The sequence below is a fragment of the Anomaloglossus baeobatrachus genome, chromosome 8 (genome assembly GCF_048569485.1).
Source record: "Anomaloglossus baeobatrachus isolate aAnoBae1 chromosome 8, aAnoBae1.hap1, whole genome shotgun sequence".
Taxonomy (NCBI): Eukaryota; Metazoa; Chordata; class Amphibia; order Anura; family Aromobatidae; genus Anomaloglossus; species Anomaloglossus baeobatrachus.
In genome coordinates this window covers 13,185,535-13,201,244 of record NC_134360.1, presented here as the reverse complement: position 1 = coordinate 13,201,244, position 15,710 = coordinate 13,185,535, and positions in this window count along the sequence as shown.

Sequence of the window (15,710 nt, the reverse complement as noted above, 5' to 3'; positions counted from 1 at the left end):
AATTTGTTTATTTAACACCATTCATGGTGCAATATAAGCAATAAGAATTTTATTCTTCGGGTTGGTGCGATTACAAGTTTATATTAGGTTTTTATGTTTGGCTAATAAAACGCTTTTAAAAAGTTTTTGCGTCACCATATTTTGAGAGTTATAATGTATTTATTTTTCTGTGATGGCTTATTTTTGGGAAGGTGGGGAGTTGACGTTTTTAATGATACCATTTTTGGGCACATACAGTAACTGGTAAAAGAAGTAACAGCTTTATTCCTCGGGTCAGTAGGATTACAGCGATAGCACATTTCGGGGGGTTTTTGTTTGTTTATTTAATGTTTTGCCTCCTTCACACAAAAACAAATTTATTGATTCTGCATCAGTATATTCTGACAGATATAGCTTGTTTTATTTTTCCACTGACAAAGTTGTATGGTGGCTTATTTTTGCGGGATGAGATGAAGTTTTCAGGAATGCTAGGTTTAGATTTGACTTTTTGATCGTGCTTAAATTACACTTTTCTGGCAGTTTGATGAAAGAGCCTAATTTTTGCCACTTTTTTATTTATTTTTTTATGATGTTCACTAAAGGGGTTAACTAGTGTGAAAGATTTATAGATCGGGTTATTCCAGACAGGGCAACACCAAAATGTGTGTAATTTTTTGTTTTAACATAAAGATACGAGTTTATTGGTGTAATTTTTTTTTTTTTTTTTTTAATTTTTTTTCTGTTACTTGGAGACTTTTTATATTTAAAAATTACTTTGTTTTACTTTTTTTTTTTTAAAAAAAAAAAGAAAAAAAAACAACAAAAACAACTTAGTTCCCCTATGGGACATTAACTTTTATCAGTCTTATTACTTGTATAATGCATTGCAATGCACAAGAATAGCAATGCATTGCACCTTTCAGTGTGACACAGAACGCCTGTTGGACCACGCTCCTGGCATGGTCTAACAGGCAACCATACTCCGATAACTCCGATGTTGTAATTTGACTTCTGGTTGCCATTTTAACGTCCGGGACCCAGTGATCACATTATGGTGGTCCCAATTAGGTTTTTCCCAATTAAATGCTGCGATCGTTATTGATCATGGCCTTTAGGGGGTTAAACAACCAGGGTGCGGGGCAGACACTGGCCCTGGCTCCGACAGAATGTTCTAGCTTCCCTTAAGCAGAGCTTTTGGTGACAGTTGCACAGCCCATGTCCTTTACCCACACAATCCTATGTTGGCAAGGGGTTAAAAGACAATACTCCCATTTCTAGGAGTCCTTTCCACCGGCGGGCCCGTAGAGTTCGTTGCCCGATACTCTATTGTTAACATTCCAGTCTAGATTGCTGTTGTATTGTTACAAATTAGAGCCTATTTGGTACATTCTTGAGATCCTTTTACCTTTGGATTGCTTTGACAAGTGTTTGACGACAACAACACGCTCTGTAGTAGAGATTTACTTGTTCTAGAATGTTCTGTACAGCAGGAGGAATGTTTTCTGTATCATGAGTACAATGAAACAGTTCTATTTGTATTTCTTTTTTTCACTTAGCACAAATCTAGCAATATTTTTCACAAAATAGACTGCATACATTATTAAACTGACCTCAGACCTGATGAGGCTGGTATACTTACTGTGAAAATTCATGCAAAATAATCGAGCAACCCCAAGTTTCATGCTGGTTATTGCACTTTTGTTTTTTTTCTTCATTTCTTCCAAGATCCATAACACTTTAGATTTTTCCATTAACACCGCCATACGAGGGCTTGTGTTTTTCTGAAAGATGATAACATTAATTTTACCTTAAAAAGTATAGTAGAAAAAAAATCCAATTGCACAATTGTTTTTACAACATTTATCTTGTGGTAAAAATAACACAACAATAGGATTCTGTCTAAGATTGCTGCAATACTAAATATTTAGATACTTATTATATTAATAATAATAAGTAATAATAATAATAAATTATTATTATTTTTTGTTTTTAAGAGAACTCAACCTTGTGGGGAAAAAAATAAAAAAATAAAAATTAATTGTGTGTTGCCATTTTCCAAAACCCACAATTTTTTTCCCCATTGATAGAGCAGAGTGAGGGCTTGATTTTTGCATGCAGAGTAGTTTTTATTGGTGCCATTTTGGGATAAATACAATATTTTGATCACTTTATATTGCATAGTTAAGGAGGAGGCGTGGTGTCTGAAAAAAGCAATTCTCGCATTTAATTTTTTCTTTATGGCAAGCACCTAATGGGTTAAATAACTTCATATGTTGATAGATTGGACTGTCACAGATTTTTTATAATATATATATTATATATATATATATATATATATATATACATATACACACACATATACATATACACAGTCATATGAAAAAGTTTGGGCACCCCTATTAATGTTACCCTTTTTTCTTTATAACAATTTGGGTTTTTGCTATTTCAGTTTCATATATCTAATAACTGATGGACTGAGGAATATTTCTGGATTGAAATGAGGTTTATTGTACTAACAGAAAATGTTCAATCCGCATTTAAACAAAATTTGACCGCTGCAAAAGTATGGGCACCCTTATCAATTTCTTGATTTGAACACTCCTAACTACTTTTTACTGACTTCCTAAAGCACTAAATTGGTTTTGTAACCTCATTGAGCTTTGAACTTCATAGGCAGGTGTATCCAATCATGAGAAAAGGTATTTAAGGTGGCCACTTGCAAGTTGTTCTCCTATTTGAATCTCCTATGAAGAGTGGCATCATGGGCTCCTCAAAACAACTCTCAAATGATCTGAAAACAAAGATTATTCCACATAGTTGTTCAGGGGAAGGTACAAAAAGTTGTCTCAGAGATTTAAACTGTCAGTTTCCACTGTGAGGAACATAGTAAGGGAATGGAAGAACACAGGTACAGTTCTTGTTAAGCCCAGAAGTGGCAGGCCAAGAAAAATATCAGAAAGGCAGAGAAGAAGAATGGTGAGAACAGTCAAGAACACTCCACAGACCACCTCCAAAGACCTGCAGCATCATCTTGCTGCAGATGGTGTCACTGTGCATCGGTCAACAATACAGTGCACATTGCACAAGGAGAAGCTGCATGTGTGATGAGTGATGCGAAAGAAGCCATTTCTGCAAGCACGCCACAAACAGAGTCGCCTGAGGTATGCAAAAGCACATTTGGACAAGCCAGTTACATTTTGGAAGAAGGTCCTGTGGACTGATGAAAGAAAGATTGAGTTGTTTGGTCATACAAAAAGGCGTTATGCATGGAGGCAAAAATACACGGCATTCCAAGAAAAGCACTTGCTACCCACAGTAAAATTTGGTGAAGGTTCATGTTTTGGGGCTGTGTGGCCAATGCCGGCACCGGGAATCTTGTTAAAGTTGAGGGTCGCATGGATTTAACTCAGTATCAGCAGATTCTTGACAATAATGTGCAAGAATCAGTGACGAAGTTGAAGTTACGCAGGGGATGGATATTTCAGCAAGACAATGATCCAAAACACCGCTCCAAATCTACTCAGGCATTCATGCAGAGGAACAATTACAATGTTCTGGAATGGCCATCCCAGTCCCCAGACCTGAATATCATTGAACATCTGTGGGATGATGTGAAGCGGCTGTCCATGCTCGCCGACCATCAAACTGAACTGAACTGGAATTGTTTTGTAAACAGGAATGGTCAAATCTACCTTCATCCAGGATCCAGGAACTCATTAACAGCTACAGGAAGCCACTAGAGGCTGTGATTTCTGCAAAAGGAGGATCTACAAAATATTAATGTCACTTTTATGTTGAGGTGCCCATACTTTTGCACCGGTCAAATTTTGTTTAAATGCAGATTGCACATTTTCTGTTAGTAAAATAAACCTCATTTCAATCCAGAAATATTACTGAGTCCATCAGTTATTAGATATATGAAACTGAAATAGCTGCTGCAAAAACCCAAATTGTTATAAAGAAAAAAGGTTAACATTAATAGGGGTGCCCAAACTTTTTCATATGACTGTATATATATTATATATACACACACAAATATACATACACACACACATATATATATTATATATATATATATATATATTATCACACACGCATAAAAAAAAAAAATTTAAGTTCCTTCCACTGACTGATATACTAGAATTGCAATATATAGTAAAAATCATGAAGCTTAGACAGTGGTCCAACCCAGCACCAAGATGGGGAAGACTGAAGGGAGAAAGGGGGGGCTGAGTGTCTGAACCGAATGCCCCCCCCCTCCAAGAACAACAAACATAGATATCTAGTCATATATTAAGCTTCTTTATCAGCTACGCACAAAGTTAAAAAATATTGACAAAAATTATCACATACCAGGGGCCCAATTTATCATTTACTTTCTTTGTCACTTTCCTTTGTTTACTTTAGTTTTCAATTATTATTTTTGTATCAAATTCTTGAATTTTGAGAAAATCCAAAATTTGTTGTTTTTTTTTGTAGAAAATGAAAGAAAAAAGATCACAAAATCAGTTAGACTTGAACATTTTGCAAAACTTTTTAAAAATCATTCTCCAGGAGAGACAGGAGAACAATGCACCAAATTTAGCAAATTTTTTTATAATAAATAAATAAATAAATAAAGTCATAATCATGACTCAAACCTCTGGAAGCTCTGATGTATCCACAGAGCTAAACTCCAATAGACAACTTGAGAAAAGTGCACATTTTTGTTGAATTTGTTGCAAATCAGAGTCAGTGAGAGCTCTTACAATTCACGCAGAAAAAATAATAATAATAATAATAATAATAATAGAATAAAAATAAAGAAAAAATAATGGAAATGCAATGATGAATTCTAGGTGTCCCGGCAATTTTGCACAGGTGCCGCCTGATCCACTAGGGGCTGAAAAATGCTTTGGGTAAAGGCTGGAGTCACACTAGGGTATGTCATGCGATGTGCCATTTGCTAATGACCCTCAGCCTCGGCTCGGTTGCCAGTGTGAGCCGAGTGTCATGCCACTGTGATCTGATCTTTTGATTAGATCACAGCTGCGGAGGAGGGGGAGGGAGTGATCTCCCATCTCCTCCATTGTCAGCCTGTGTGTATAAATCGCACTGCACTTAGATGTCATCCGAGTGCAGTTCGATGTATCACTCGCACCTACAGACTTCTATGGGTGCGGGTGATGAGAGACTCGCAGACTATCACCGCATGCTGCCATTTTTTCCTCAATGCGAAAAAGGCTGAGGAAACACTCGCAGATCTGAGCTGCAGCTTTCTCTTACATGGGGCCGAGTGCAATGCAAGATTTTCTCACTGCACTCATGCGAGTCATACTTAAACTAATTTGCTATAGTACACCTAGTGCCTGAGCAAAGTACACAAGGATTAATTTATATATTATTTTATTTTTAAATTGGACCTGCCATTAGAGATGAGTAAACAGATTTCCAAAACCCTTGTCCTGCAGCCCAGTCTGTGGCCCCGGATGAGAGCGCTACAAACCTCCTGCTCCCCAGCTCCTCTTCTGATTGGTTCACCCTCAGACACTTATTTTGTTGTGGCACGATGCAAACATGATGTCACGGGGGTCAACTAAGGTAAAAGTTTAAAGACCAGATTCTGGAAATAAAAAATATTGGCCAAACTCCAGGTACAATATACATCCTATAGAGAGAATTGGAGCGAGAGGTCCAAAGAATTCAAACTTCAAAGAATTTTTCTTTATAAAAATACAAACTTTATTTTAAAATCTAATATATAAAGCTGAATGTGTGTATGTGTGTATGTGTGTATGTGTATGTGTATGTGTATTTGTGTGTGTGTGTGTGTGTGTCCGGGATTGGCATCTGCACCTCGCAGCTACAGCCACAAAATTTTGCACACTCACACTTCTGGACCCCGAAGGCGTCATAGGCTATGTTTTGAGGGGAAATTTTAACCCCGCGCTTTACAGTTATTCGCCAAAAAAACTGCCTCGATTAAAGCGAATGGAGCTGGGAGCCACAGTGCAGCCAGAACTTCAGAAGAATGCGCAGCCACGCCCTTATATGGAATGTTGGCGTGCCACAATGCAGCCAGGGAAAGAGACAGACACAGACAGGGAAAGAGGCAGACACAGACAGGGTAAGAAACAGACACAGAGACAGACACAGACAAAGAGACATTAAGGAATAACGTTTGGAACTCCATTCTATGTCTGAACTGGGTGCAAAAAACCTAAAAAACATCACTATGGGGAGATAAGGTATGCACACCAGTGACTATGGAAGGGGAATACATGAAATAGCAGAAACTGCTGTGTGAATACTGTCATGAAAAATTCAATAGCTATATGGAAGAATGAAATGTGAAAAATGGAATCTGCATTACTGCCATGAACATATGAATCAAGAGAAATTTAGCTACTGCTATTCCATGTATTCCCCTTACATAGTCACTGGTGTGCATACCTTATCTCCCCATAGTGATGTTTTTTTAGGTTTTTGCACCCAGTTCAGACTTAGAATGGTGTTCCAAACGTTATCCTTATTGTTAGTATTTTTTCGTTTGGGAACCCTCCCCAACCACACCTATTGCCAATCCATATCATACGCATATATAGCCTGGGTCTCAGCTTCCCATACACGGTAAGTTTTTTAACTGCAAGAGAGGACACACACAAGCTAGGGACCCCAACGTAGAGAAATACTTTGGCGTAGTGTTGGGGCTCTATTGCATTGATCAATTCAGTAGCTAAATTTCTCTTTATTCATATATTCATGGCAGTAATGCAGGTTCCATTTTTCACATTTCATTCTTCCATATAGCTATTGAATTTTTCATGACAGTATTCACACAGCAGTTTCTGCTATTACATGTATTCCCCTTCCATAGTCACTGGTGTGCATACCTTATCTCCCCATACAGACAAAGAGACAGACTGACAGGGAAAGAGACAGACACAGACAAAGACAGAGCCAGACACAGGGAAACAGACAGAGGGAAAGAGGGAAAGAGACAGAAAGGGAAAGAGACAGAAAGGGAAAGAGACAGAAAGGGAAAGAGATAGATAGACAGACAGGGAAAGAGATTGAGACAGACGGAGAAAGAGACAGAGACAGTCAGAGACAGACAGAGAAAGAGACAGACAGACAAAGAGATAGAGAGTGAGACAGAGAGATATATACAGAGGGGGAGATAGACAGAGAATGGGAGAGAAACAGAGAGACAGTTACTATCACGGGCATTAATACATTCTATTTATACATTCTATCCCAGGAATGTTAATACATTCTATTTTGTTAACAACAGTTATTAACCCGGGCAAAGTCGGGTAGTACAGCTAGTAAACAATAAAAATATAAAGATCAGAAGAGCTACAGTGCAATGCAGACAAAGTCAACATCACCCTCATCTAACCCATAACCATAGTAAGACCCGGGCCAGCATGACACTATAATCCATATATAATAAATGTAAACAGGTACTCATATGGTTAATAAGCAAACTGTCAACTTAAGGGCCTGAGTTATCATATCATAGGATCAGTAACTGATCCATATAACTAAGTCCATTCAGGGATGGAGAGACTACAATAACTAGCTCCAATTCCCCAATATAGTACCCAGTGCGTAATATGAACAAAAATCAATGGCGTTCAATAAAATGCACCATGTCACTCACCCATAATAGTCCTGTTTAATGGGAGACGAGAGAACGCGACGCCAGGCCCCGACGCACGTTTCGCGTAGGGCATCCCCTCGGGAAAAACACTGACGACGCTGGTGCTGGTTTTTATGTATATGTTTTACACGCTTGTGTGAAGGGAGCTCTCACAGACAAATAGCATAACACAGAAGAGACAAAATGTTAAGATTAGAGTTGAGCGCGGTTCGTGGTTCGTGGTTCTCCAGTTCGCGGTTCGAGTGATTTTGGGGGCTGTTCTAGATCGAACTAGAACTCGAGCTTTTTGCTAAAGCTCGATAGTTCTAGTTACGTTCGAGATCGGTTCTAGCAGCAAAAAGCCAAGCTAATTACTAGCTGGCTTTCCGCTGTAATAGTGTAAGCCACTCTGTGACTCACACTATTATGAAATTTCAGCGTATAGTGTGCGGGAACAGCGCATTCAGATCACTGCTGCTGGGATAATGGCGATCGCCATTTTTTTTTTTCCTGGTCTTCCTTCCCTAAGCGCGCGCGTGTAGTGGGGCGGGCCAGCATGTCAGCCAATCCCAGACACACACAAAGCTAAGGCTCTGTGCGCACTGGGAAGTGGAATTTTCTTGAGAAAATTCCGCATGCCCTCAAAGATTACCGCACCCGCGGTAAAAAACCGCGGGAAACCGCACCCGAAAACCGCATGCGGTTTGCCGCGGTTTTACCGCGGTATTATTCGCGGTATTGCCGCGGTTTTGCCGCGTGCGGGTTGGGATGTGCTTTATTGCATTCAATGCAATAAAGCACATTGAAGAAAAAAAAAAAAAAAAAGTCATTTAATTCTGAGAGTAGATAGACAGAAGAATAGATAGAGGGATAGATAGATAGACAGACAGATAGATAGAGGGATAGATAGATAGAGGGATAGATAGATAGACAGAGGGATAGATAGATAGAGAGATAGATGACAGATCGCTGCATTTCCCACGGTCGGCAGTGAGTTCACATTACCGGCCGTGGGAAATGACCGGTAATTACCTCTGCTGCTTTCATTCAGCCTGTGTCTGTGACAGTCGCGGCTGGATGGAAGCAGCGCTGGACGTCGGACCTGGATTACGCCGGAGCTTTGTTTGGGGGGGTTAATAAAATGGTGAACGAGGCTTGTTTGTTTTATTTAAAATAAAGGATTTTTCGGTGTCTGTGTTTTTTTTCACTTTACTTACGGGTTGATCATGTCAGCTGTCACATAGACGCTGCCATGATCAAGCCTGGGGTTAATGGCGGTGGTCCCCCATCACCATTAACCCCTTGTATTACCTTGCCACCACTGCTACACGGTGGCAAGAAGAGCCGAGGACACGCCGGTATTGTCGCATATTGCATGCGACAGTGCCGGGGCAGCTGCGGCTGATATTCTCGGCTGCGGGAGGGGGAGTGAGGCGGGGGACATTACCCCTGCCCCTCTCCCTCCCCAGCCTGAGAATACCGGGCCGCCGCTGTGTGCTTACCTCGGCTGGAAGGTAAATATGCAGCGGAGCCCACATTCTTTTTTTTCTATATTTCCGTTTTCTTTCTATGTGTGCTCTATGTGTCTGTGTCTATGTGTGTTCTATGTCTGTGATGTGTGTGTGTGTGATCTGTGTGTGTCTGTGATGTGTTCTATGTCTGTGATGTGTGTGTTTACTCTCTGCACGACTTCCTGTTCCTGTAATGACATCACTTCCCTGCAAAACCGCAAGCAAGTGATGCACATTACCGGAGGTAAACCGCAAAATACCGCAGGGAATAACGTAGGAAAACGAAGTGAACCGCACAGAATTTGATGCCTGCGTTATTCCCTGCGGGATTTCTTGATTAACATTGAGTCAATGGAGTAAAATCCCGCAGCGCTGTGCGGAAAAGAAGTGACATGCACTTGTTTTTGCTGCGGGATTCCCGCAGCAAAACATGCAGCTGTCAAATTCCGCCCAGTGCGCACAGGATTTTTTTTCTCCATAGGATTTGCTGGTGATTCACTGCAGAGATGTTATGAACATTTTCTGCAGCGAAACATGCAGCAAATCCGCGGCAAAATCCGCGAAAAATCCGGTAAGTGCGCACATAGCCTAAGTGGACTTTTAGCCAGGGAAGCAACGGCATGTGTGATAGGATGTCCATGTCACATGTCCCTGCATTATAAAAACGGGTATCTGCGCATCTGGACACCATTATCTTTCTGCGTCTGGGTGTCAGTCACCGCTGGCGTACCTCCTGTCTCCGATACTGCTGTGTACGCTCTACACACAGCGCTATACAGAATAGGGATAGAAGTTTCTATTAGCCCTTGTAAGGGCTAATAACAGCAGGCTCAGAGCCATAGGTGACAGTCAGGTCCGTGGAAACAGATTTTAACAGCTGTAGAAGATAACAGCGTCTGTGTAGCTAAGGTCAGGGACTTCCTCGCTGCATTTCCCCATTAGGAGGGATAGAAAGGGAGGCTTCCTTTCCTGTACACTGAAGCTCATTGTTACTAAGCCATTATACTAGCAAACTGTGCTGCCAGTTTAAGGGCCGTAGTTGCATTGTCAGGGATAGTTATTGTTGTTTATTCTGCTGTTAATAAAGCTAGACCAACGCTGCAATCTACACCACCTCTCAATTTTTACTACCACATTTTAAGTGCACAATCTTGTCACAATCAAAATGAGTGGCAAAATGACAGATGCTGGTGGAAAGGGGAAGAGGCGTGTTGGAAAAGGAAAAAAAGGGTTTGTCCATGGGGAAGGTGGCAAAGCTCCATTAACATCTGCTGAAGATAGACCATCTTCCAGCAAAAGTAAGATGTCTACTACTTACCGTGGACAATCCGATATGCTCCCTTTTTTACGGACACGAACAACTGGAACAAAGGTAGATGATGGCCAAAAAAAGAAAATGCTTGAAAGGATCTCAAGTGGTCCAACAAGTGCCCTCTCCTCCACCTCAACTACCGCATCCAAAAAAAACCAGTCCTCTGAGTTATCATCCCAATCACACTTGCTTTCTCCCAGCTCTGAAGTCTCCATCCGCCCTGCACAGTATGGTGTAACAGAGATGGCTGAGTCTGCAGAGCTCTTCAGTCACACTATAGCCTGCGAATCAGAGGTCTGCTCCCAAGCTACAGTGAGTACAGACCAGGAAATGGTCTGCAGTGATGCCCAGAACCTTTGTGACTCTGATTCAGGCCGTGCGGACCAACTTTCTAAGCATAATGTTGACCCTTATTCACAAACTGTAACACCTGTTATAGACAATGAGGAACATACTGATGACGATGAGACGCAGATACCAGATTGGGATGACAACTTAAATATTCATTCAGGGCAGGAAGAGGCTCGGTCTGAGGGTGAGGGGAGTGCAAACACAACGCTTGATGAGGAAGTTCTAGATCCCACCTACTGTCAACCCACAGTCAGGCACTCGAGGAGGTTAACAGAGGCGGTGGAGGAGGATGCTACTGACGACGAAGTTACCTTGCGCCTTCCTGGACAGAGTAGGAGTACTGGTAGCACGTCTACAACTGCATCCTCAGCCACCACTCTGCCTCTGAGCACTAGTCGGGGGGGCTCAGCAGGTCGCATGCCCTCTAAGCCTTGCCTAGCCTGGACCTTTTTTGACATAGCAAAAGATCGCCCAAATCATGTGATATGTAAAATTTGTCGTGATTCTGTTAGTAGAGGGCAAAACCTCAGCAGTTTGACAACTTCTTCCATGAATCGTCACATGAGTAAATATCATATGTCCCAGTGGGAAGCTCACCGTGCTGCAATGCGGCCTAGCGGAGCGGACCATCCACCGCCTGCCCTTTCCAGTGCATCCGCGTGCTCTTCATCTTCTAGGACTGTGGGGACAGCTGTCACACCTGGTTTTCCACGCACAACTTCCACCACTGTAACTGCAACAGGCAGTTTGCTTGGTAGGTCGTCAGTTGGTTTGGAAGGGGAAACAAGTGCGTGTGTACAGCTCTCTCAGACATCGATAGCATCAACGTTGGATGAAGGCGACATCATGTCTACGCCTGCACTTTCCTCATAAACATGCATTTTTTCAGGGACACCCTACTCAACACCGTCTATATACAGCAGCCAGATCTCTGTCCCTCAGATGTGGACAAATAAAAGGCCATTTCCTGTGACCCATGACAAAGCTAAGAGGTTGACTTTATCCCTCTGTAAGCTCTTGGCTACCGAAATGCTGCCTTTCCGCCTGGTGGACACACAGGATTTTAGAGACCTAATGTCTGTCGCTGTGCCCCAGTACCAGATGCCCAGTCGCCACTACTTCTCTAAGAAAGGTGTGCCTGCGCTACACCAGCATGTCGCACACAACATCACCGCTTCCTTGAGAAACTGTGTGTGAACGGGTGCATTTCACCACCGATACTTGGACCAGTAAGCATGGACAGGGACATTACATGTCGCTGACTGGGCACTGGGTAACTATGGTGATAGATGGTGAAGGGTCTGCTACACAAGTCTTGCCGTCCCCACGACTTGTGTGTCAATCCTCTGTCTGTCCAAGTCCCGCCACTGCTTCTGCCTCCTCCACCTCGTCTGGGTCCTCCACCTCCACCCCAAGCCTGCCTGGTCAGGCCACCAGCGTTGTAACTGCGCACAAGGAATCACGCACCCCTCATTACTATGCTGGCAGCAGAGCGCAACGGCATCAGGCGGTCTTTAGCTTGAAATGTCTTGGAAATAAGAGTCACACAGCGGCTGAGTGGTGGGCAGCTCTGGGGACTGAGTTTGGTAAATGGTTGTCTCCACTCAACCTGCAGCCTGGTAAAGCCGTGTGCGACAATGCTGCAAACCTGGGTGCGGCCCTTCGCCTGGGCAAGGTGACACACGTGACTTGTATGGCTCACGTGTTGAACCTTGTCGTCCAGCAATTCTTAACACACTATCCCGGCCTAGATGGCCTTCTGAACAGGGCACGAAAACTGTCTGCTCACTTCCGCCGTTCAACCGCCGCAGCTGAGCGACTTGCATCGCTCCAGAAGTCTTTCGGCCTGCCGGTTCATTGCCTGAAATGCGATGTGCCGACACGCTGGAATTCGACTCTCCACATGTTACAGCGACTGTGGCAGCACCGCCGAGCCCTGGTGCAATACGTCATGACGTATAGCCTGGGCCAACGAGATGCAGAGGTGGGGCAGATCGCCCTGATGGAGTGGTCTCAGATCAAGGACCTATGCACCCTTCTGCACAGTTTCGACATGGCGACGAATATGTTTAGCGCTGACAATGCCATTATCAGCATGACAATTCCAGTCATTTACATGCTGGAGCACACGCTCAACACTATTCGGAGTCAGGGGGTGGGACAACAGGAAGGGGAGGAACTACAGGAGGATTCATATGCGCAAGACACAACAACATCACCAAGGTCCAGACGTTCATCATCACCAAGGCGGCAGGCATGGGACCATGGGGGACAGGGATCAACAAGGGGGCATAGTAGCAGGCGAAATGTTGAGGGAGGTGCAGGAGAACATGAAGAAATGGAGGACGAACTGTCCATGGACATGGAAGACTCAGCGGATGAGGGAGACCTTGGTCAAATTTCTGTTGAAAGAGGTTGGGAGATGTCAGAGGAAGAAAGAATGGTTAGCACCTCTATGCCAAAAACACAGCGTGGACTTGGTCCACATGGATGCGCAAGACACATGAGCGACCTCTTGCTGCACTACCTCCAACATGACCCTCGTATTGTCAAAATTAGAAGTGATGATGACTACTGGCTTGCCACACTATTAGATCCCCGGTACAAGTCCAAATTTTGTGACATAATTCCAGCCATAGAAAGGGACGCACGTATGCAGGAGTATCAGCAGAAGCTGTTACTCGATCTTAGCTCGGCTTTTCCACCAAACAACCGTGCAGGTGAAGGGAGTGATTCTTCCAGTTGTAACTTGCCAACCATGGGACGGTCTCGTCATCTTCACCAGTCTACCCGTACCAGTAGCACCGTATCTGGTGCTGGTAACAGCAATTTTATGGAATCTTTTCATAATTTTTTTAGACCCTCCTTTGCAAGGCCACCAGAGACAACAAGTCTGACACATAGTCAACGGCTGGAGAGGATGATACAGGAGTATCTCCAAATGAACATCGATGCCATGACTTTGCAAATGGAGCCTTGCTCATTTTGGGCTTCAAATCTAGAAAAATGGCCAGAGCTCTCCAGTTACGCCTTGGAGATTTTGTCGTGTCCAGCTGCCAGCGTTGTCTCTGAACGTGTCTTCAGTGCTGCTGGGTGTGTGCTGACAGATAAGCGCACGCGTCTGTCCAGTGACAATGTGGACAGACTGACGTTCATCAAAATGAACAAGTCATGGATCCACAAGGAATTTACTACCCCTGTGTCATCCTGGGGAGAGTAAATGCTTGTGGATTTGGAATGTGCTTGATGCAAATCTAGCTGTGAAGTGTACAACTGGGGCACAAGTGCTGCCACTGAAGGGGTGGGTGTGTGTGGGGCCCAATTTTTGGAAAAAAGGGAGACTCCGCTTGGAGTCACCTTGCGGTGTTTTACATGATTTTAGAAGGGCGTGCCATGCCTATATCTGTGTCTCCTCCTCTTTTTCCTTGTCCAGCTCTTTTATTTTCGCATGAGTATATGTCCTTGTCACTTTCCCATGTGTTTGTGTTGTGTTGTGAGTTATTTGTCACCTTTTGGACACCTTTGAGGGTGTTTTCAAGGTGTTTTTATGTGTTTGTGATTGCCTGCCATTGTTTCCTATGCGGTTCGAGTGGTTCGCCGAACCGAACTCGAACGAGACCTCTGTTCGGCCAAACCGCGGCCGGTTCGCTCATCTCTAGTTAAGGTACTCGAAAATATTATTTTTTGGGGGGGTAAATTCAATAAAACAGACAAGTCAGAGAGAATTTAATCAAATATACTATGGAAAAAACAAGTAAGGAAATTCAGTGCAGACTGGGACGTTCGACTGCTAGTTACATAGGGTTTGTCAGATAATGAAGGAAATTAGCACCTGGTGCAGAATAACACCAATAACTTGCAGGGATCGGAAAGTGTTCTGTAATTTTGATCCGTGTCCTTTATCGCATTTACATTTGTATTATTCGCTTTACAATAAATTCAATTTATGAAATAAGTGGAAAATCCTGCGAGTTTCCTCATGTTAGGCTATAATCACACCGGACAACACAAGGACCGCAACATTTAGGAAATTGTGATTTCCATTATACAGTGTATGTGTGTGTGTATGTACAGAACATATATATATATATATATATATATATATATATATATATATATATATATATATATATATATATATATATATATATATATATATATATATATATATATATATATATATATATATATATATATATATATAATGAGGATGTAGACCAGCTCACCCGTGGCAGTTCTGAATGAGTAATTCCTCCTGTTAATGAGTTTTGGCTTGGACCATGAAGAAGGCGGTTTATACCGCCGAAACGCGTTGTCCGTAACGCACTATTTCCTGCAACTTATTATTTACAGCTTTGTTCCATTTTTTTAAATTTTTCTAGCAATAAATCCAAAGTTTTATGCCAACCGGACCTCTTGATATTTATTGGATCCCTCTTCTATATAAAAAAAAAATAATTATTATTATTAATTATTATATAATAATAAATATATTTATTATTATTATATATTATTAAATAATAATAATAATAATAATAATATTATATACATATATACACAAACACACACACACAGACACACACACACACACGGTCTGTACACCTTGAGCCGTCACATTGTTACAATCAGTTCGGAATCAGAAGAAACAACTTTCCAGCAGATGAGCTCAGACCTTCTGATCCGATGTATCACGGTGTGGATCCTTTTATGTTTCTTCGGAGATCGTTGCCTTTGACGTATAGAACGAGACTGGTTGTGTCCTGCGGAGACGTCTGAGGCGTCTGATTCCGGTTCCTCGTCTTGTGCAGTGCAGATACAGTAGTGACTCCTGCTGCAGCGATCAGGCATGGCACATACTCTGCTGCTCCATGGGATGGATAGATGAGGATGTGCAGGAATATGATAACATCTAGATGTCCGCGACTTGCTCTCT